The sequence below is a fragment of the Rhinolophus ferrumequinum genome, chromosome 8 (genome assembly GCF_004115265.2).
Source record: "Rhinolophus ferrumequinum isolate MPI-CBG mRhiFer1 chromosome 8, mRhiFer1_v1.p, whole genome shotgun sequence".
Taxonomy (NCBI): domain Eukaryota; kingdom Metazoa; phylum Chordata; class Mammalia; order Chiroptera; family Rhinolophidae; genus Rhinolophus; species Rhinolophus ferrumequinum.
Genome location: NC_046291.1, coordinates 89,304,030 through 89,323,590, shown reverse-complemented (window position 1 = coordinate 89,323,590; position 19,561 = coordinate 89,304,030). Strand labels below are relative to the sequence as shown.

The window sequence follows — 19,561 nt, the reverse complement described above, 5'->3', positions numbered from 1 at the left end:
CTCCAGTTCCATTTAGGAGGAAAAGGTTAAACCTCCTAATCCCTCTCTATGCAGAACTGAAGGGATTTGGGCCCTCTGAACATAAGGGCTGTAACCTTCTTTGGATTTATTGAACTGCATGATTACAACCAAGAAAAAAAAGATGTATGGAATACTTGGGATATGAGTAGTTTGAATGGAAAGGAAGACATGAATAATTAATAGGATTAAGGGAGAGGAGTACCTACATTTATTTTAAGGTGCCCCAGGCAGCTCACAGGGGCTTTAAAAATCCTCCAGAGTTTAAGTATGCACCATCTCTGTGGAAAGTAATACCAGCTTTTCATGTATTAGTTCAACTCCAAAAGTCCTGAAATAACTGACAACATGTCTGACTTTTAGGGTGGAAAATACAAGTGCCGAATCTTTGTCTGGCGTTTTAGATACCACTGCTGAGAATACACGAAAAAAAAAAATCAAACCAACAGTTTAGCTCAGAGGAACAGCTGCTGTGGAAGTGGCGAAGGCTGAAATGTAATTCTGACCTTGCTCTTCTCTTAACCAGCAACTGACCATGGGCCAGTCACTCCCTCTTCGTGGCCTTCACTTCCCTGTGTCTACAGTAAGAAGATTGGACCAGAAGAATCTCGGGTTTCTCTTAGCTCCAACCCTCCCTCTGACTCTATTCAATCAGAATGATCCCAGAGATATCCTGGTACTAATCCCAGAACCTGGGAGTGTCACCTTATATAGCAAAAATGACTTTGAAGATAGGATTAAGGATATTGAGATGGCAAAATCATTGTAATCACAAGGGTCCTTCTAAGGAGAATTCTAAGGGAGATTTGACACAGAGAAGGAGAAGGCCATGTGATCACAGAACCAGAGACCGGAGGGATGTGGCCACAAGTCAAGGAACACCAGCCTCCACCAGAGGCAGGAAGATAGAAGGAATAACTCTACCCTGGAGCCTAAAGGAGAAACCAGCCCTGCCATCACCTTAGCTTCAGCCCTGAAGATTCAGTTAGATGTCAGGCCTCCAAAACTGTAAGAGGATTAATTTCTGTTGTTTTAAGCTGTAAGTTTGTGGTGATTTGGTATAGCAGTAATAGGCAAGCAGTGCTCACACAGACACTGACCTTTCAGGGAGTTTCATGGATATGATACTTTCTGCCTCCCGCATACCTGCTTCATGCAATAATGCTACCTGCCTGACCCCTGAGGGCACGGGAGTTAGCAACCCTGGAACCCCTCACTCAGCAAGACTCTGGCGCTACAGTCACCATTTATTTATTTATTCCCTCACTCAGTTATTCGGGCAATGTTCACTGAGTACCGGTAGGCCAGGAACTCTGCAAGTACTGAAGATGTAAGAATGGACAAAACACATCCCTTCCCTCCTCACAGTCCTGGGTGACAAACAGTGACAATACTGTTGCAATAGTGGAAGGAGTAATACAGATGTGGAGAAGTAAAGGGAAGGGCCTGCCCATTGTTGGTCATCAAAGGGGGCTTCCAGGAGGCAGCAGGTGGGTCTTGGGTGCCAGACAGAGACAGAGTGGGAGACAGAACTATGCCAGAGCATTTGTCCACATCGCTGCTCATTGCCACAGAAGACAACGCATCTGACTCCGGGTCCGACACCTCCTCACTGACCTCACCTCCATCACTACCTCCCATGCCTCCCCAAGCACAGAACTCAGGTCGGCCCACTGCCAGCGCTTTCTCAGAATCCTGCCTCGTGGTGGTTTGAGACTGAGGGCCGTGACCCATTAGTGAGTTGTGAAATCAAGCTAATAAGTCACAGCCAGCATTTTTAAAAGCAGGATGGAATTGAATAGAAAATACTCGAGTGTGTCGTACCTTACCAGTAAAGATGCCGTTTTGGAAAAGTTTACTTTTACTATATAGATATAATAATGATACAAAATGTATTCTTTTACTATGGGTCTTGAATGAAATATTTTGAGAGCCACTGACTCAACTCCTTCAAAATAAGATAAGCTGCCTTAACCCTTTCTGGAAAAAGGTGGGCCAGAGGTGGTAAGTAAAAGCTTAAATGAAACAACAAGTGCGTATAAGAGAACTTACATGCAATCTCTCACCCAGTAAGCACATATGCATCTTATTGTGTAGATGTCATTATCCTTGGCATTCTAAGAGGCACAATAACAAACAAGGCCCAGAACTCAGCATTTCCAGCTCTCAGAAAAGGTGAGGTATGAGCACACTTACTACTGATTCTGGGCAAAATGCAGTTCAAGTACTGAACAGGTGCCTCGAAGACTTCTGGGCCTAGAAATCACAGGCATCTTCAGGGAGAAGATGGCCCTTGAGTTGGTGCTTAAATTTGGGTTAGTTTTTCATTAAGTGAGAGGTGGTAAAGGCATTCAGGAAGAGGGTACAGCAAGGAGAAAGGCAGAGAGGAAGGACAGTACAGAGCTTCTCCAGAAAACAGGAAGTACTCTTATTTGATTGAGTACATCATGAATCAGGGTGGGTGGGGTTCTTGCAGGCGATAACACTGCAAAGATTGAACCTCCATCAGGGACCTGATGGGACCTCCATCAGGCCACTGACCCTCTTTGACCATCAGGTTTGTTTCTTTCCTTTTCTTTTCTTTTTCTTTTCTTTTTATTGGGGAAGGGGAACAGGACTTTATTGGCGAACAGAGTGTATTTCCAGGACTTTTTTCATTGGGGAACAGTGTGTTTTTCCCAAGAACCATCAGCTCCATCCAAGTCAAGTTGTTGTCCTTTCAATCTTAGTTGTGGAGGGCGCAGCTCAGCTTCAAGTCCAGTCGCCATTGTTAGTTGCAGGGGGCGCAGCCCACCATCCCTTGCAGGAGTCGAACCAGCAACCTTGTGGTTGAGAGCACAAGCTGCAACCAATGGAACCACCCGGCCGCCTGGGAGATCAGCGGCAGCTCATTGTCTCCATTCTAGTTGTGGAGGGTGCAGTTCGCTGGCCCATGTGGGAATCGAACCAGCAGCCCCGTTGCCCAGAGCTCGCGCTCTAACCAACTGAGCCACCCGACCGCCCATCAGTTTATTTTCTACCCAATGAAGTTAATGGTATTTACCTTACCTCTCTGGTGGCAGAGAATATAAAGAGAGAAGACAAGGGACAATGTTTTGAAGAATATTATTGCCCAGTTCACCCATTCCCTCAACAGACGTTCCTGAGCCCCTGCTGGGTGGCCAGGACTGGTCTGAAAGCTGGTGGTGGATAAGCAGTGCCCAGCCCTGTGATGCATGAGGGAATGCAAAGAACAGATCACTCCCTCTGCCTCGGAAGGTCAGAAAGTGTCAACAAGAGCAGGACACTTGGGCTGAATCTGGAGAGATGAATTGGAATTTGCAGAGAGAGAACTAGGAACCCCAGGCGGAAGGAAGAGCACATGTCAAGGTTATAGAGTTGTGAAGGAGGCTGATGTGTCCAGGGGAGGCTGGGGCTCAGGGGGTGCAGACAAGGCAGTCTTGCACGGAGATGCCCTGCGGAAGGCACCTAGGGAATCTAAATTTCAATCCTTTGCCGTGGCTTTTCCAATTCACACCATCTGCTGGCCACACTGTGTACCTGCAGGGGCTGGTCAGCCCAGATGGAGTGCATTTTTCTGACTTACACCAAGGTTCCATGGGGGCTAGATAAGGCTTGCAGAGGGAGGACTTGTGAGAAAAGTAGATGAGATCCGGAGGGCAAAGGAAATTCACTTGGGCAGCGAAGTGACTGCAAGCAGGTTCATCCAGTTCTTCTGTGTGTGGACTTCTCTCCCAATCCCCAAACTTGGCTCCCTACCTAGATTCTTAGCTCTGGCTCTAATATTTAATCGCCTCCCTTTTTAAACCACTCCTGACCATTCTCTTCTTCCAGCTATGGTCTGCCCCTCTGCCACCTCCTCCAGACAATCTTCCCAGATTCCCCACCCAGGACTAATCATTGCCTTCCACTGGGTCCTTGTCCAGCCCCTTCTCCTCCATGCAGGTAGCACGGAAATCTCTGTGTCAATCATTTGTGTTTCTTATATCTGCTTAGCCCATGAATGTCATGGACACACCTTCAGGTCACAGACCCCAGCGTTTGCCCCTTTACAATTCCACACAGCTAGAATGGCAAATAGTGACCCAGAAGGATCACTAGTAAAGGAAATACATCTCTGGATGAAGAAGTCATAGGATAGGTGCCAAGAGCCAGATAGGGAAGAGCTGTCTCTCGGGAGAGGGGGACAGAGGGCATTCAATCACACCCGGTAGACACTCCCTCCATTCCTGCTCCGGCCTCTGCACCACAGACACTTCCACAGGGAGATAGCCTTCCGGGCCCGAATGAAAGAGCAGACTGAGAAAGTAGAATCCTGCGTCTTGTTCTTGCATTAGGGGGTAAAGAGCTGATACTAGTGTCGTCTTTCTCATGGGAGGTTGCTCTTCATGCTCCCTTCAGGCCAGGGCACACAAAGATATGAAGTACCTGAGAGGAGAAAGGGGCATTACTGACGGGGAAAGGAATTAAAAAGAAAACAGCATAGAGTCTGAACACACCACACAGGAGGTAGAACTGGAACAGCAGACTAAGAGTAGTAGACACAGCTCCTGCAGCCACTGTCCCTCGAGCATGATTCTCTTCTTCCAGACATCAGCTCCTCCTGTCAGTTAACTTCCTCACCATCCACAGACAATTTCTGACATTGGCTGGGGGACAAGAGGGTTCTGGGCGAAGACAGAATGGGAGCTAGCTGGAGAAAGGGTCCCAGGAGCAGAGGCCCGTGTGACAGATCAACCTGTCAGGTAAGGAGCAGAGATGGGGCATAATGGAAAGAGCAAAGCCTCACAGGGTAGATGCCATGAACTCCATACGGGTATCTCCCGACAGTTCATATGCTGAAGCTCTTCTCCCCAGTGTGATAATATTTGAAGGTGAGGCCTTTGGGAGGTGATGAGGTCATGAGAGTGGAGCCTCTTGAATAGGAGTAATGCCCGTATAAGAATAGACACATGAGAGATGATGTCCCCACCACGTGAGGACACAGCAAGAAGGCAGCCATCTGCGCAAGAGCACTCACCAAGAACCCACTTGGCTGGCACTTATGATCTTGGACTTCCAGCCTCCAGAACTGCCAGAAATAAATGTTTGCTGTTTAAGTCACCCCGACTATGGTCATTTGTGAGAGTGGCACGAGCTCACTAAGACAGCAGACAGAGTTGGACTCTCTCTACCACGCGTTGCCGTCCCTCCCGGGAGAATGTCTGCACAGAAAGAGATGCTCATAGCTACCGACACACCCCCCTCAACACAGAGCTCTGGTCAGCACCACATAGAATCTGGGGAAACCGGCCCCATTGCGGACCCAGGAGCTACAACAATGGATGCAAATAGATCTGTGATTGAGAATCTATTACATAATCTTGCCCTGAAGAGCTCACTTGGGAAGTTGTTGGCGTTCACAGCCAATCACAGTGCAAAGCACATTATAAAATTGTACGATACACCTACAAATAACGTAACGTGGGAAGCTGGAGAAGAGCTGGATTAATTTGAGTCAGATTATATAGAAGCTTGAATGACATGGCAAGGCCTGTGGTCTGAGATCAATCTGTGTTGACTGACACACCATTTCAGCTACATTGGAGGGCAGGGATTAAGCTGGAGGACCCGTTAGAAAGAAATCACAATTTAAAATAATGGTTCCTAATCCTCAGCACTTACTTCCTGTGTACCAGGCCCTGTCCTAAGTGCTTCATGTATGTAACACATTTGAACTCACAGTGGTGCGCAGCCAGTGCCACAGGCCGACCTGTGTCCCTCAAAAAAGCCGTATGTTGATGTCCTAACTCCCAGGACCTCAAAGGTGACCTTGCTTGGAAATAAGGTCTTTGCGGACGTAATTACTTACGTTAAGATAAAGTTCTACTGGAGTAAACAGGGTCTGGCATCTTTATAACAAGGGTGAATTCGGACCCAGACACGCACACATGGAGGACACCATGAAGATGAAGGCAGAGGTAGTTGTGATGCTTCCACAAGCCAAGGAATGCCAAAGGTCACCAGCACGCCACCAGAAGTTACAGGAGGAAAGGAAGAGAGGGAGAGGACAGACAGGAGGAGCCATTAAACAACAACAACAACAACAACCACAAAACTAGGTTAGCGGGGACTCAGCTGATTGTGACAGAGCCCAAGTCTCCTTTCCTCCCACCTTCTTCCTTCAGCCTCACAAGGCAGCCACCCCCAGGCACTACTGAGGTCCTCGTGCGCTGTGGTATTTTAAGCAGACGCTCTACTGCTGAGGTGGAAAGAGCACCATTTCTGAGCCAGAAGACGGCCCCTGTCCCAGCACTTCCTCTCACCTGCTGAGTGACCTTGAGTAAGAGCCAGATGGCCTCCACTCTCTGGCCTGCTCCCTGGTGTGCCCAAGGAGGGCCTCGGGCCCAAAGGCTGCTATCCATCCTTCTCCCCTCAAATCCTTAGGGGATTGCTGTTGTCCTCCTTCTGGTGTCACTGGAAGATACTTCTGCCCTCTCACTCATGTCCTGGCCTCCACCACATCTCTCCTGAGAAAACATTTCTGGGTATCCCCGGCTGTGGAGAACATCTACCTTCAACTCTGATGGCCCACCCCACAGAAGGGCCTGTGCCATATAGAGCTTCTGCCGCTGGGGGTCCAGCGCTCGTGGGCGTGTACTCTTTCTCCAACTGACTAGAAAATTTCTTGAGAGCTGAGAATGTGTTTTGTCTATCTTCTGTATCCGTCACAAGAGTAAAACCCAGGTTAAAGAGAACATAACAACGATGATAGTAACGTCGCCAACGAGGGTGAGGATGATGACGACGATTGCCAGCCTTTCCTGAGCGTGTCACATACATACCTGCTCCTCTCTTCCTGAGACCTGTTATCTTTCCCACTTTGCGCTGTGGAAACTGAGGCACACAGAGGTTACAGGACTTGCCCAGGAGGAAGAGCCTGGAGTCTGGGAGGCTCTGGCCCAGAACCCTGGTGTTAAGAACTAAACGCTACTGCCTGACAAAGCTTGGCAGGGTGCTGAGCACTCCGTCCTCACTGCACTCGTCACACCCATGCACAGGGCTATGCATCCGCCTTCTGTTTGTGACACAGGTTTACACTTCTGCCTGGCTTATCGCTGTGTTCCCAGTGGCTGGCATAATATTCAGAATATGGATGTCTCAGTGAATGGAGATGTTCTAAAAGGAAGGTCATCCCCCGCCCAGGCCTTGCCGGCCATTCACTGGTCCCACTGAATCAACCTTTCACCGTTTATCCGTCCATGGCCCCAGCCCCTACCCCCCAAACACCTCATATACCCATAAGGCTATTAGACCAAGTTAAGGAAGACCCCACTCACTTTAAATTATCTACTCAAATGGTATTTACTTAGAACCCTCTCTGAGCACGGCCTTGCATAGGTAATTTATCTTTTACATTCTTTTTTAGTACCTTTTAAGACTTCTTAATAAACTCTGGGCAGCTAACTAATTTACATATCTGATGGCACAAAATGCACATTTACACTGCAGCTTCTAGAGAGAACTTGCCAAAAAATTCTTCAATTAGTCCCTGCTGGGTTGTTCCATTTTTCAGTGAACAGGGTTCAAATTCTTTCCCTTCTGTCTCCAGTAGCTCATTCCCAAACTTTTTCAAGAATGTTCCAATGCAGTGTGGATAGCAATCACCCAGGGACCTTGCTAGAATGCTGGTTCTGATTCAGTTGGTCTAGAGAGGATTTCCAACCAGCTCCCAGGTGGTGCAGATGCTGGACTACATTGTGAGGAGCAATTTTCTAACTTCCTCCCTGCTTCAGCAGAACCTGCCCTGCCACTCCAGGCCCATTTTCCATCCTCCCAGGAATCTAACACACAACACTGATCCCGTCGCTTCCCCACTTGTAGCTCTCGGATCCTCCCCACACTTGTTGGCCCGACTCTCACGGTGATCCTCTTGGAGCTCAGCCCGTGTCTCTGCCTCCCTCCCCTCAGTTGCCCCATCATACGACTTATTCTTCCCTACTGTGCCCAGAGCGCTTCTCCCGCCTCTGTGAAATCACTCACATGATCATCTCTGGTGAACCCCAAAAGCCTTCCCTGACCAATCCTACACTTCAAGCCTGAGGTGAAGCCCCGTCCCTCTGCCTCCCTTACCCCGCTGTGTACTCCCACCAGAGCGCAGCTGTGTTGCGCCAGGTAGGTCTCCCCACCAGACTGAGACTTCTCTGAGGGCAGGGACTAACCGTGTCTTGCTCATCTCCATATCCTCTGTGACGCAAATATTTATGGAATGAACAGATGAGAACCTCTTTGAAGTGTTCCCGGACACAACGACTGAAGACAGTTAATAGAATTTCTAGAAGAAACAATGGTTACTTTGTTTTTAAGAATACAGATCATGGCTACATGCATAAACTAACTTTTTAAGGCTAATTAGATGTTTGCTTATGTTAATCTATTTGACTATGCCATTTGCTTTGCAATATGCAGGTAGAAATTCTATATGTTGACTGACATTAAATGGTTTCTTTTAAGGGTGAAGTGAACTATTTAAATGCACTTAGTCCACGACCTGCACAGAAGATAATTCTCCTTGAAGTGACTGCACCACAATCTTTATTCAGTATTAGAGCCAACGTTTGAAAAAATGGTTTCTTTTTTTAATGTTGTTACATCTATTGGGGTGACATTGACTAATAAGATTATATAACTTCCAAGTGTACAATTCTGTATTACATCATCTATATATTGCATTGTGTGTTCACCACCCAAAGTCAAGTCTCCTTCTGTCACCATACGATTTGACTCTCTTTACCCTCTTCTACCTCTCCCCACCCCCTTTCCTCTGGTAACCACCATACTGTTCTCTGTGTAAGAATGGTTTCTTAAAAGATTATAATGGAAAGCACTAGGGATATTTGACACAGATGGGTAGATGGGTAGCCTTCACACAACATTAAGAATAAAAATAACAACCACAAACAACAATAGCTATAGTTCATTTCGTATTTATTCTATACCAGGAATAGGGCTCACGCTTGACATCTATGATTTCATGTAATCCTCATATTAAGCCAGGGAGACACTCTCCACTCTCTGCATTGCACCAATGGGACGACTGAGGCCCAGAGAGATTGAGGGATCAATGGGTACTCACTCAGTGTCAGCGGCTTCTTCCACTGCTCCTAACATCTGAGCAGATCCGACTCGGTCAAGTGTTTACAGTGGTCACATGTGGTTCAAAGACAAGTGCGTCCAGTGGCCATATGGCATGAGATACATAGAAAGTAGAACAGAGCCTCCACTCTCTGTGAGCTGCCAGCTTAGAGACCGAGGCAACGCCCACGATGCCCACATTAGTGGGAGAGATACAAAGCGAATTTATCCTTGATGGGGAGAATGAGACAAAGTAATCTAAATGAAAATTTAATAATTAGGCATAGACCCCACAACAGCTGCGTGGAGCTAAGCCAAACAAGAGTCACATAGGAGCAGCATACAGTGGGGATCAAAGTGGCTAAAATGAGTGGGAGGGGAAGTGATAAATATCCAGGGAGCGCCCACACGGGCCAGATCTCATCCCATGCCTTCATACACGTCACCTCACTCATTCTTCAAGATGTCCCTGTGACGTACTTATAGTTGCTGCCATTTTACAGATGCGAAAAATGAGGCTCAGAGAGACTCAGGGATTGTTGCACAAGGGGCAGGACAGCCTTTTGAACTCAGGTCTATCTTGTGTTTTCTGTGTAGATTTGTGGAGTTTGCCTACCCCTCCCTACCCACAGTCCCTACAGTGCTGCCTTTTCTAATGATTTTTTTTAAGTTGTCTAAAAAGTCACTTGCCAGTAGACTCAGCCTGAGGCTGTGGCAAACACCAGACCTCAGCAGAGGGGAGAGAGACTTGAAATTTCAGGAAATCACAGAAAAATTAGTAACTTGAGAGCACTGAAACCTGTTGAAAGGGCAGGAGATTAAGAAAAAATTTTTCATTTTATTACTGGGAACTTGAAAAGATGAAAATATGACCTTTTTCTGCCTCCCCTGCTTTTAAAAAGTGACAAAAGTGTTTCATATTCATACAAGCTATATTAGCAGAAGTGCCTCCAAATGTATGCTGCCTCCTGGAGCTCAAAGTTTCCGTTTCTTTATTATTTCTTTTTTGTTCTTTGGCAAGAAGAAAAGAGATGCTTTTCTAGTAGAGGATGGTCCAGGTGGTTTTGATATGGGTTGGGCCCTGGCTAAACAAAGCTGTACCCCAGCAAGTTCTTCAAACCATATTTTCCCCCTAACTTAGAGATGTCTAACCACGAGGTCCTTCCAGGCATCTGGCAGGGCCATTAAGGGGAATACTCAGGTCAGAGACCCCAGGGCTTGGGCCCCAACCCTGAGGAGAGGAAACCATACAGTGCTGGAAAGAGTCTCCCACAAGCTCTCATTTCTCTGAGCCTTAACTTCCATATCTGTGAAATGGGAAGACTTTTGCCTACTCCATGGAGATTTGTGGGGAGCAAAAAACGTTGCACAGTGTTTTACTAGGCACTTGTTTTAACCGGTATCAACTCATATTAACTAGGCACTTAATAAAATACACTATGCATATAATTGCTATTATCTACAATCATATTAAAGCAGAAAGGTCATCCAGTGAGGGCAGATGTCAGGGTGCGTGAGGGGAGGAGGCACTCTTTCCTTCCATTGCCATGAAGAGGCCAGCCTCTGTCAAATGACTGCATGTCTATGGGGGTACAGGCAGCTGTGTCGCCTGAGAAGGAGCTACCCATGGCTCACTGTAGCTCTGTGGGGACGAGCTGTGTGACCACGGAGCAGACCAAGGGCAGGGACTTCTTCAATGGGAAAAGCGTGGGCCACTTCAGTGGCAACGTGAGTCAGACCAATGCCCAGGCAGCCTAGCCTGCATCCTTGGCTCCTTTTACAGCACAACTCACATGCTGTGCCGGGTGCCCTGCACTGAGAGCCAAGGAGACAAGTGAGGTCTGAAACTCAGCCCAGTTGGCCATCCCATCCCCCAGCTGGAGAAAGGAAGCACTTCTTTTGAATATTCATAAAGGAGTGTAGGGGTTACTAGTGGAGTTCATAAAACTGTGAATCATAAAAAGAGTCCTTCTTTCCTTCCTTCCAGCCTTCCTTCCTTCCTTCTTTCCACTAACCCTTTTCAAGTTGCCCCTATTTGCTACCTCATTAAGCCACAGTCCCTGCTTCAAGGGGCCCCAAGGTCTGAGGAGAGAGGGGACAGATGTGAAGGCGGATGACTACAGAACAGGACAACAGGACCACATGGCTAAGGAAGGTGCTCCTACAGAGAGAGAAGGAGCACCTGCCCAAAGAGGGAAGAAACTGCCCCCAGATCACACAGCTCGTTGTCACTGGGCAGGTCCCCATTGACAAAACTTCATGAAAAAGATAAGGACCAACAGCCAAATGAAAAGGGGACATTAAAATGGAGGGACTAAGGGACAGGAAATGCAGGAGCAAAAGGAAGGGAATTAAAGGCATATTAGAAAAGGGGGAGGTGGAAGTGAAAGAATGAAGAGGAGCCCAGTTGGGATGAAGAAGCCTCTGTGTGTGTGTGTGTGTGTGTGTGTACATGTGTCTGTGTTTATGTGCACTTAAATCAGAAAGAGACACATGAGGGTTGGGTACACTCTGTGAAAGCCACTGAGATAGTCATTTTACAGACATGGCCTCATTAAGCCTCGTGGCAACCTTGTAAAGTGGTTTTTATTATTCCCATGCTACAGATAAAATCTTGGAACTCAGGGAATGAAAGGCCAGAAGCCCAGCTGATGTAGAGTGGCGCCCACACTGTGTGCAGTGCCCCACAGGACATACAGAGCTGTCCTTTGCTGCTGGCGACTCAGCCCCTCCAGTGCCCCTCTCCATCTACCCTGTGACAGGCTATTGGTTCAAGGCAGCAGTCCAGGGACCCAGAAGGCCTGGCCTCGCCAACACAGCAATCTCAAGTGGGTGAGATTCAGGTCACTGGCATGGAACCAAAGCTGCCATTAACACAGTGTCCAGAAAGAATTTGGGGAGCTGTCTGTACCTCTCAGCTCAGGTACACAGGGCCTCCCAGTTATGTTAATTAAACAAATCTAATCATGGAAATGAAGCGACCCAAGCACAGCAGTCAGCCTCAAGTTCCTGACGATTGTCAGAAAATCCAATTAAGATAGAACTGCGCCTACCACGCTTCAGAAAGATAATTGGGGGCAAGGGCAGGGGTTAAGGAGAAGCTACGAAAGAAAATCATATCTTAAAATCCATTAAATGAACCTTCCTCTTAAGCAATACCTCTTGTGCCAGAGAGGGTCCACGAGGAGTCTGGAAGATAATTAAATGGAAACTGGGCATTGGCCTAGTCCCGTTTTTACCATTTTCCTGCGATCCTGGTCGGGCAGCATGTGGCAGGCACAGGAGACAAGGATATGCAAGCCTGTGTATCATCTAGAGATCATTGGCAGAGGAGTGCGGAGGCCCAGGGTCAAATATGATCTCGGCTCCACCACCATTGAGCCATTTTATGTTATACTCAATGAGCCTTAATAAAATGGAATGGCAGAACTGGACCAAAGCCGCCTCAGAGGGTGGCCTCAGAGACCCAGGGGCATAATGGATATACAGGAAACTGAGTATTAGGTTGGTGCACAAGTAAATGCAGTTTAAAAGGTTAAAAAATTGCAAAGACCACAATTACTTTTGCACCAACTTAATAAAATCTTCTATCAAGCTTGCCATAATGAGCGTGTGTTTTGCCTAATGAAACAGCAAGCAAAATATTGGTGAGGTGGCGAAAGAGAACAGGCAGAAGATTTATTCTTTCTTGCATCCATCTATTCAAAACATATTGAGTAACTGTATGTTCCAGGTTTACAGACATAAACATAGCATGATCCCTGGCCATGCGTCTGTTTTTCTTCCCATTATATCCCTAACGCTTAACAATAGGTTAATAATACTTGACAGAGTAGATAGTCAATAAACATTTATTGACTAAATGAATGGACTGCAAATTTTGTAGAGATTCAAGACAAGTAAACACATTTTCAATAAAGCATGATAAAGCTATGAGAGAGATAAAGGGGCCCTCTGAGAGAGACTGTGGGGCACCGCACCAGGCTGGGAGAGGGAAGGAGGGAGCATTAGAGGAATGTGCTATGAGGGAGATGTCTCGGGATCAAAGAGATGAGAAAAAACGGACCAAAAGAGGTCTGAAGGGCTAGAGACAGTCCCGGAGCGCCTCCATCCTCCATAACGAAGGAAGACCCAAGGATGGGGAACTCAGACGTAGCCTTGCAAAGATACCCTGCAGGTGTCCAGTCAGGTGAGAGAGAGCGAATGAAGGGAAGCAGGAAGCACGTGAGTGAGATTTGGTTTAAGCCGAAAGAACGGGCTGCGTGACGAACCAGCAACTAAAGTGGGAGCTCCGGAGGGCACCGCTGCAGAGGAAGGGCAAGGAACTTGCGAATGATGGTAGGGTGTGTGTGACTCACTGGGATGGAGACAGGGAAATTGGCAGAGGGATGGGAGAGCGCATGCGCATCGGGGTGTGTGTGTGTGTGTGTGTGTGTGTGTGTGTGTGTGTGTGTGTGTACGCGCGCCCGCGCGCACACACACAGATGAAAATCCTGCTGATGAAACTGACAAAGGCGAGGGCGCAGGGCAGCCACCCGCGGCCACTGAGCTGGCACGTCCAGTCAGTGGTGCCCGAGGCAGCGGGAGGGACAACGGGGCGCCTCGAAAAGCCATACCTGAGCAAAAACAAAGCCATCTCTTTGAAATAAAAATGAAGCAGCCGTGGCCAGGGAAAGCCAAATATTTGTGAGATGATGTGAACAAAGGGGAAAAGTCAATCTAGGCAAGGCTGAGTTTGTGCGGGGAGCCTTCTGCCGCTCCGATCTCTGGATCCTTATTGAGAACGTCCTTTGCCCCTGCTTTCCCTGTCTCCTCGAAGGAAAATAAATCCTTGGCCAAATGAAACTTGACGGCAGGAAAAGAAGAATGCCTCCAGACTGTCCCAGATGGCACAAGTGGGGCGGGTCAGAGGCACCGCGCCGGTAGCACTGCGGCCGGTGGCTCCGTACTGTCACCCCGGAAACGCCTACCAGCATCGTGGCGCACAGAACTTGGCCCTCCACAAAGCTGGGACAGGCGCAGCGCCAAGGAAACCTTTGTTTTCGTCTCTAGCCCTTCCTGCCAAATCCTTGGTATTTCTACCTTGTAACATTGCTCATTGTACCCCCACCTCTGATTCTCAGTACTGCAGCCTCTCAGCCCCACCCCCACCGTCCATTGCGAGTCACCTCCCCCTCTCTTCTCTAAACCACAGCATCCACAGAAAGGCCCCACTGCAGTTACCCAAAAATCAAAGGCAAGGAGCCACCAATACCTGTGTGAGGAGACCGACCGCATTTAATTAGCACACTCCAGCTGCCATTAACCCGAACTCCTGTCCCACATCTCCCCCGCTCTCAGTGCCCTCTCCCAACCGCCCTGCTCACCCCCAGCTATGTAAAAAAGCCATAAAGCCTTTCTCCAATCGCCTTCTCGGAGTTTATGCAACCCGCAGAACACAGGTTGATTGGAAAGGTCTCTCTCCTGGATAACAACAATTCAATGTGCCTTGACATTTTAATAGCCTGCCGTCCTGGTGAACACAATCGAGCCAGGCAGTGAAGCAAAAATCATTAAGTAAGCAAGATAATCTAAGCAGAATCTGCTGCCTGCACTCTCACATCTGGGGGCAGGTTGTACAGCTGGGGCAGTCCACAAAGCTGGGCTCGTCCTGGCCGGCTGCGCCTTTGTGTGAGTACACCAATACTCTTGTTTAGCTAGAGACACACGCCCCTGCTAACGGGTTGTGGGAGATAAACACATTCAGGAAAACATAGGTGCATTGAAACCCCAATATAAAATAGGTTGATAGTAACGCATTTACAGTGAATCAAAATACCTGCCACCCCACCAAACAACCACCAAATTAAACTTATTGCTCTCAGTTCAGGTTTGCTGTATCACTGAGAATGAAGCCAATATTGGTTGGGATCCCTAACATCAACCATCTAAAGGCTTCTGTATCTCCATGCATATATATGTATTCATTTACATAAAGATTGTGAATACAATGCCATGGCTAAATATATAAAACATTTATGCCTCCTGTATGCAAGGCACTATTATAAATGCTTCACATCTATATGAACTCATTTTACCCTGAAGACATCGGCACTATTATCTCCATTTTACAGGTGAGGAAACTGAGGCACAGAGAGTTGCAGCAACTTGTCCAAAGCCATCCCCTAGTAAATGGTAGAGCCAGTATTTGGATCCAAGCAATCTGGTTCTAGCGTCCAGGTTGTCATCCACTAAGCTATGTTGGCTCATACATTGAAATCATACAGAAAATTTTCTAAAATCAGTTACATGTCTTTATAAGGTCAGAGCATTCCTTCACAAATTTGTATACAACGTCTGACAATTTGAGTTCACGAACTCATCCTAGACAATGTGCTATATCCCTCATTGCTGAATATCACTACGGTCACCTTCGAAGTACTCCCCTTGGGAAGCTATGCACCAACACTAGTGCCTAGTCCACCCTTCAAAGCAATTTTGGAACTCTTTTTCTGGAATGGCCATCAGAGCTGTCGTCATATTACCCTTGATGTCCTGAATGTCATCGAAATGTCTTCCTTTCAATAATTTCTTTGTCTTCAGGTAAAGAAAGAAGTCATTGGGGGGCAGATCATGTGAGTAGGGAGGGTGTTCCGATACAGTTATTTGTTGACTGGCTAAAAACTCCCTCACAGACAGTGCCGTGTGAGCTGGTGCATTGTCGTGATGCAAGAGCCATGAATTGTTGGCAAAAAGTTCAGGTCGTTTTTGTCTAACTTTTTCACGCAGCCTTTTCAGCACTTCCAAATAGTAAACTTGGTTAACTCTTTGTCCAGTTGGTACAAATTCATAAGGAATAATCCCTCTGATATCAAAAAAGTTTAGTAACATTGTTTTGACTCTTGATTTGGACTGACGGAACTTTTTTGGTTGTGGAGAATTGTCTGACTTCCATTGTGCAGTTTGATGCTTTGTTTCAGGGTAGTATTGGTACACCCATGTTTCATCACCAGTGATAACCCGGCCCAAGACATCGTCTTGCTTCTCCAAAAGGTCCTGGCAAACTTCAACTCTCCTTTGCTTTTGTTCATCGGTGAGCTCCTTCGGGACCAGTTTTGCACACACCTTTCTTATGCCAAGATTTTTAGTTAAGATTTTCCTATTTCTCTATTGATGTTTACTTGGTCTGCTATGCTTCTCACAGTCAGCCGACAATTTTGATACACAATTCGATGAATTTTTGCAATGTTTTCATCAGTTCTGTTTGTTACTGGCTGCCCTGACCTCTCTTCATCAGTGATGCATTCTCTACCCTCAGAAAAACGTTTACTCCATTTGCACACTGCCGTTTTATTCATGGTATTATCACCATAAACTTGGACTAACATGTCCTTGATTTCACTTCCACTCTTGCCAACTTTAACAAGACATTTACTGTTTGTTCATTGCTTTAATTCAAACTCAGACATTCTTGCAACGGCACACAAAACACGGTAACAATAATGAACGCCACTCAGCAAGACACAGCCACACATTGACACGAACACAGCTGTGAGACACTGATAGACCAAGGTTAGGAAACCGTCCCGAGTTGTTTGTACCGTGCTGCCAATGTAAGCTCACCGTGGCAAGTTCACGAACTTAACTGGCAGACCTTGTATTTACACACACACACACGCTACACATGTATTGATGTGGATACTCAAAAGGTGCAAAGCAGTTAACTGCCTTCTTTTCATCACAAACACCTGCATTTATGTATTTAGCCATATTCACATATTGAGCATCTTGAGAGTCCCAAGATAATGTGTGAGTACTGAGGAAACCATTAATTAGACACAAATGCCACCCTCAAATAGCTCATAGCCTGGGAGGAAGTGAGACCAGCGAACAGATGCTTGACCTTCCAGGTGATAGGTTAGAGACTGACAGGGAGCTGAGAAGACACTCTACCCCCCTCACCTGCATCACGCATCCCCCACCCAGAGTGTTCTTGGGAAGCCATACACCTACTCCCATGAGGTTGCCATCACTCAAAACACCTGGAGATCTCCATTTGGGACTTGCCTTCAAGACCAGTTTACAAGCTGCCCAAGAAAATGAGCCTCATTAGTTGATAATCACATATAACACAGACACTCACACCCCTTTCTTAGGGAGGAGGTAGGAGCGACATCACAGAACCCTGGGGGTGGGCTGAGGGGGCAACAAATAACGGAAAATTCTCCTGTTGGAGTCTAACCCTCCCCCGTCGTTCATGCTCCACCCTCTCTCCCTGCCCGGGAGTCCCCCCGTAGATCCCTTTCCCTGGGTGCTGACTGGGCAAGCTATTCACTTTATGAATATGACCCTCAGAGGGGAGAGCCCCTCTCCGCAGCCCCCGAAGTATGTTATCACCATTATTAAGGAGCTTAAAGAGGAGCTGGGAGGACGAGACACCACTGGAATTGCAGCCTGATTGTGATTGATGTGTTCCTATTAGCGCCTCAGTGTTATCTCTCTGGATGGCAAGAACAGCCAGTGGCTTGTAACACAACAGATTACCTGAGTTCTCAGCCTTAGAAGGATGTTTAAATAAAATATAGTCCCTCTTAGCAAGAGGCTCATTTTCTCCACGAGGCTCCCAGACTATTTCATGTCAGCTCTGATTCGCTGCGACTCTCCTCAGTAAACATGTCTTATCATTAATAATTCTTTACAAGCACAATCTCCAAGAGTCCTCTCTCTCTCTCTCTTTCTCTAGGTGGCTGGACTCAGACACATCACGCCCCAGTTTGGGTTCCAAGGTGCTTCTCTCTGGATTTTCACCTGCCTTGCCAAAAATGATTGATTACGCCGGGCCGACTGGGTGTCCGGCAATACCCAACAAATGACTTTGGCCCCTAACAGCAGGCCTTGGCCAGATAGAAATCAATATTTCACCATTAAAATCTATCAAAGAAGAGTTAAGGCACCATCTGTCCCTGCCGCCTCTCTATGGTGTGTGAACATTAAATCCGACACTTGTACTACATGGGTGATCAATATATAGTGGTTCACAGATCATTTGTGGTTCCCTTTTAGCAGTGATGGATGTCTGGAATCGTTGTGATTCATTTTGTCAGACCATTAAACAGGATTCTGTCCAGTTCCTTCCTGATTTCATTTAGAGGATCATTCTTCACAGTTCATAAGAGGGAAACGGTTTTACCAATCTGCTTCTATTTCAATAAGTCACTTTATAGAGATTTTGTGTCCTCCAGACTGTAAAAATTCTGGAGAGATAGTACAAACAGACCTCTAAAACTATTCACTGCATGACATATGCATAAAGTGTGAAGAGAGGAATGTAAATATGTTTACCTCTTTATCTGCAAATGTTGGTTTTAACCCCGTCCTGGCTGGAGTGCTGGCCTGCAGGCACCGGCGGAACAGTGCCTGCCACAGCAGAGAAGCTGGTGACTGGGGGCAAACTGACAGAGGCAGGGGGTCATCCCCTGAACCCTCTGTGGCATGGCTGAAAGCAAATGGGAAAGGCTTCTCCAGAAGCTGCGTTGCCGAGACTTTGATTTCTACAGTTACCATGAATCGCCTCTTAACCCAAATGATTGGCAAATGCCTCCCTGTGCTCCTGGGCAGCATGCCATCCCAGGAGAAGAAACACCAATCATGCCTTTGAGGGCAGCAGTGGGTGAACACCAGGATTGGTGACAATAACAGCTGTCATTTGTAGAGTGCCAACCTGTGCCAGGTACTGGGTGGGCACAAGTCAGGTCCTCCGCCGTCCTATGAGACAGGTACTACTCTGCCCACTTTCCAGTGAGCAAACTGAGGCTCAGAGAAGTTAAATCACCTGCCTAGTATTACTCTAGCCAGGGACTGAAAGAGTCAGGACTCAGACCTGGGCCCATCACCAGCCCACGGAACTGTGATCAACTCTTGACTGGCGGCCATTACTTTGCGGATGATTTTGTTTCCCTCCAAGCGAATATCCTTCAGTTCTCCCAGGAGTGCACCAACCAATCAGGGAACTGTTAGGAAATTAAAATTTTATTTTATTAGTATTTTAAGTAAATCTGTAGCAGGATCACTAAATAATGTGCTCCAAAGCCAAACAATTGATATCAAACTATTTTCTGGATTTGGATGATTGGACAATTACGTACATCATTGTAGCACCGAGGAATTCCCAGGTGAGAGCATGTTTTGGAGGTATATGGCATGGCAGAGAGCTTGGATTTAGGCTTCAGAAAGACTAGGCAAAAAAACCCCAAAAAACACAACCATCTGTGCTGCTAATTCACTGTGTCACTGTAGGTAAGTCACTTAACCTCTCTGAGCATCCGTAAGAGTGACATTGATCACACCCACCTCACAGGGTAATTGTGAGGATTACATGAGACAATATAAACTTCAGCACAGGTCCTAGTACAATACACATTAGTGTCCTTTTATCCCTTTCTTCTTCCCT

General features: G+C 46.9%; 1 long non-coding RNA gene across 1 annotated transcript; it reads left to right on the top strand.

Annotated features, from left to right (window-relative positions):
• The first annotated feature begins 14,635 nt into the window (after positions 1-14,635).
• Positions 14,636-18,255, top strand: LOC117025686 (uncharacterized). Its single transcript, XR_004423641.1, has 2 exons — positions 14,636-14,688; positions 17,855-18,255. It is a non-coding gene; the product is annotated as an uncharacterized LOC117025686 (long non-coding RNA).
• Positions 18,256-19,561: the final 1,306 nt, after the last annotated feature.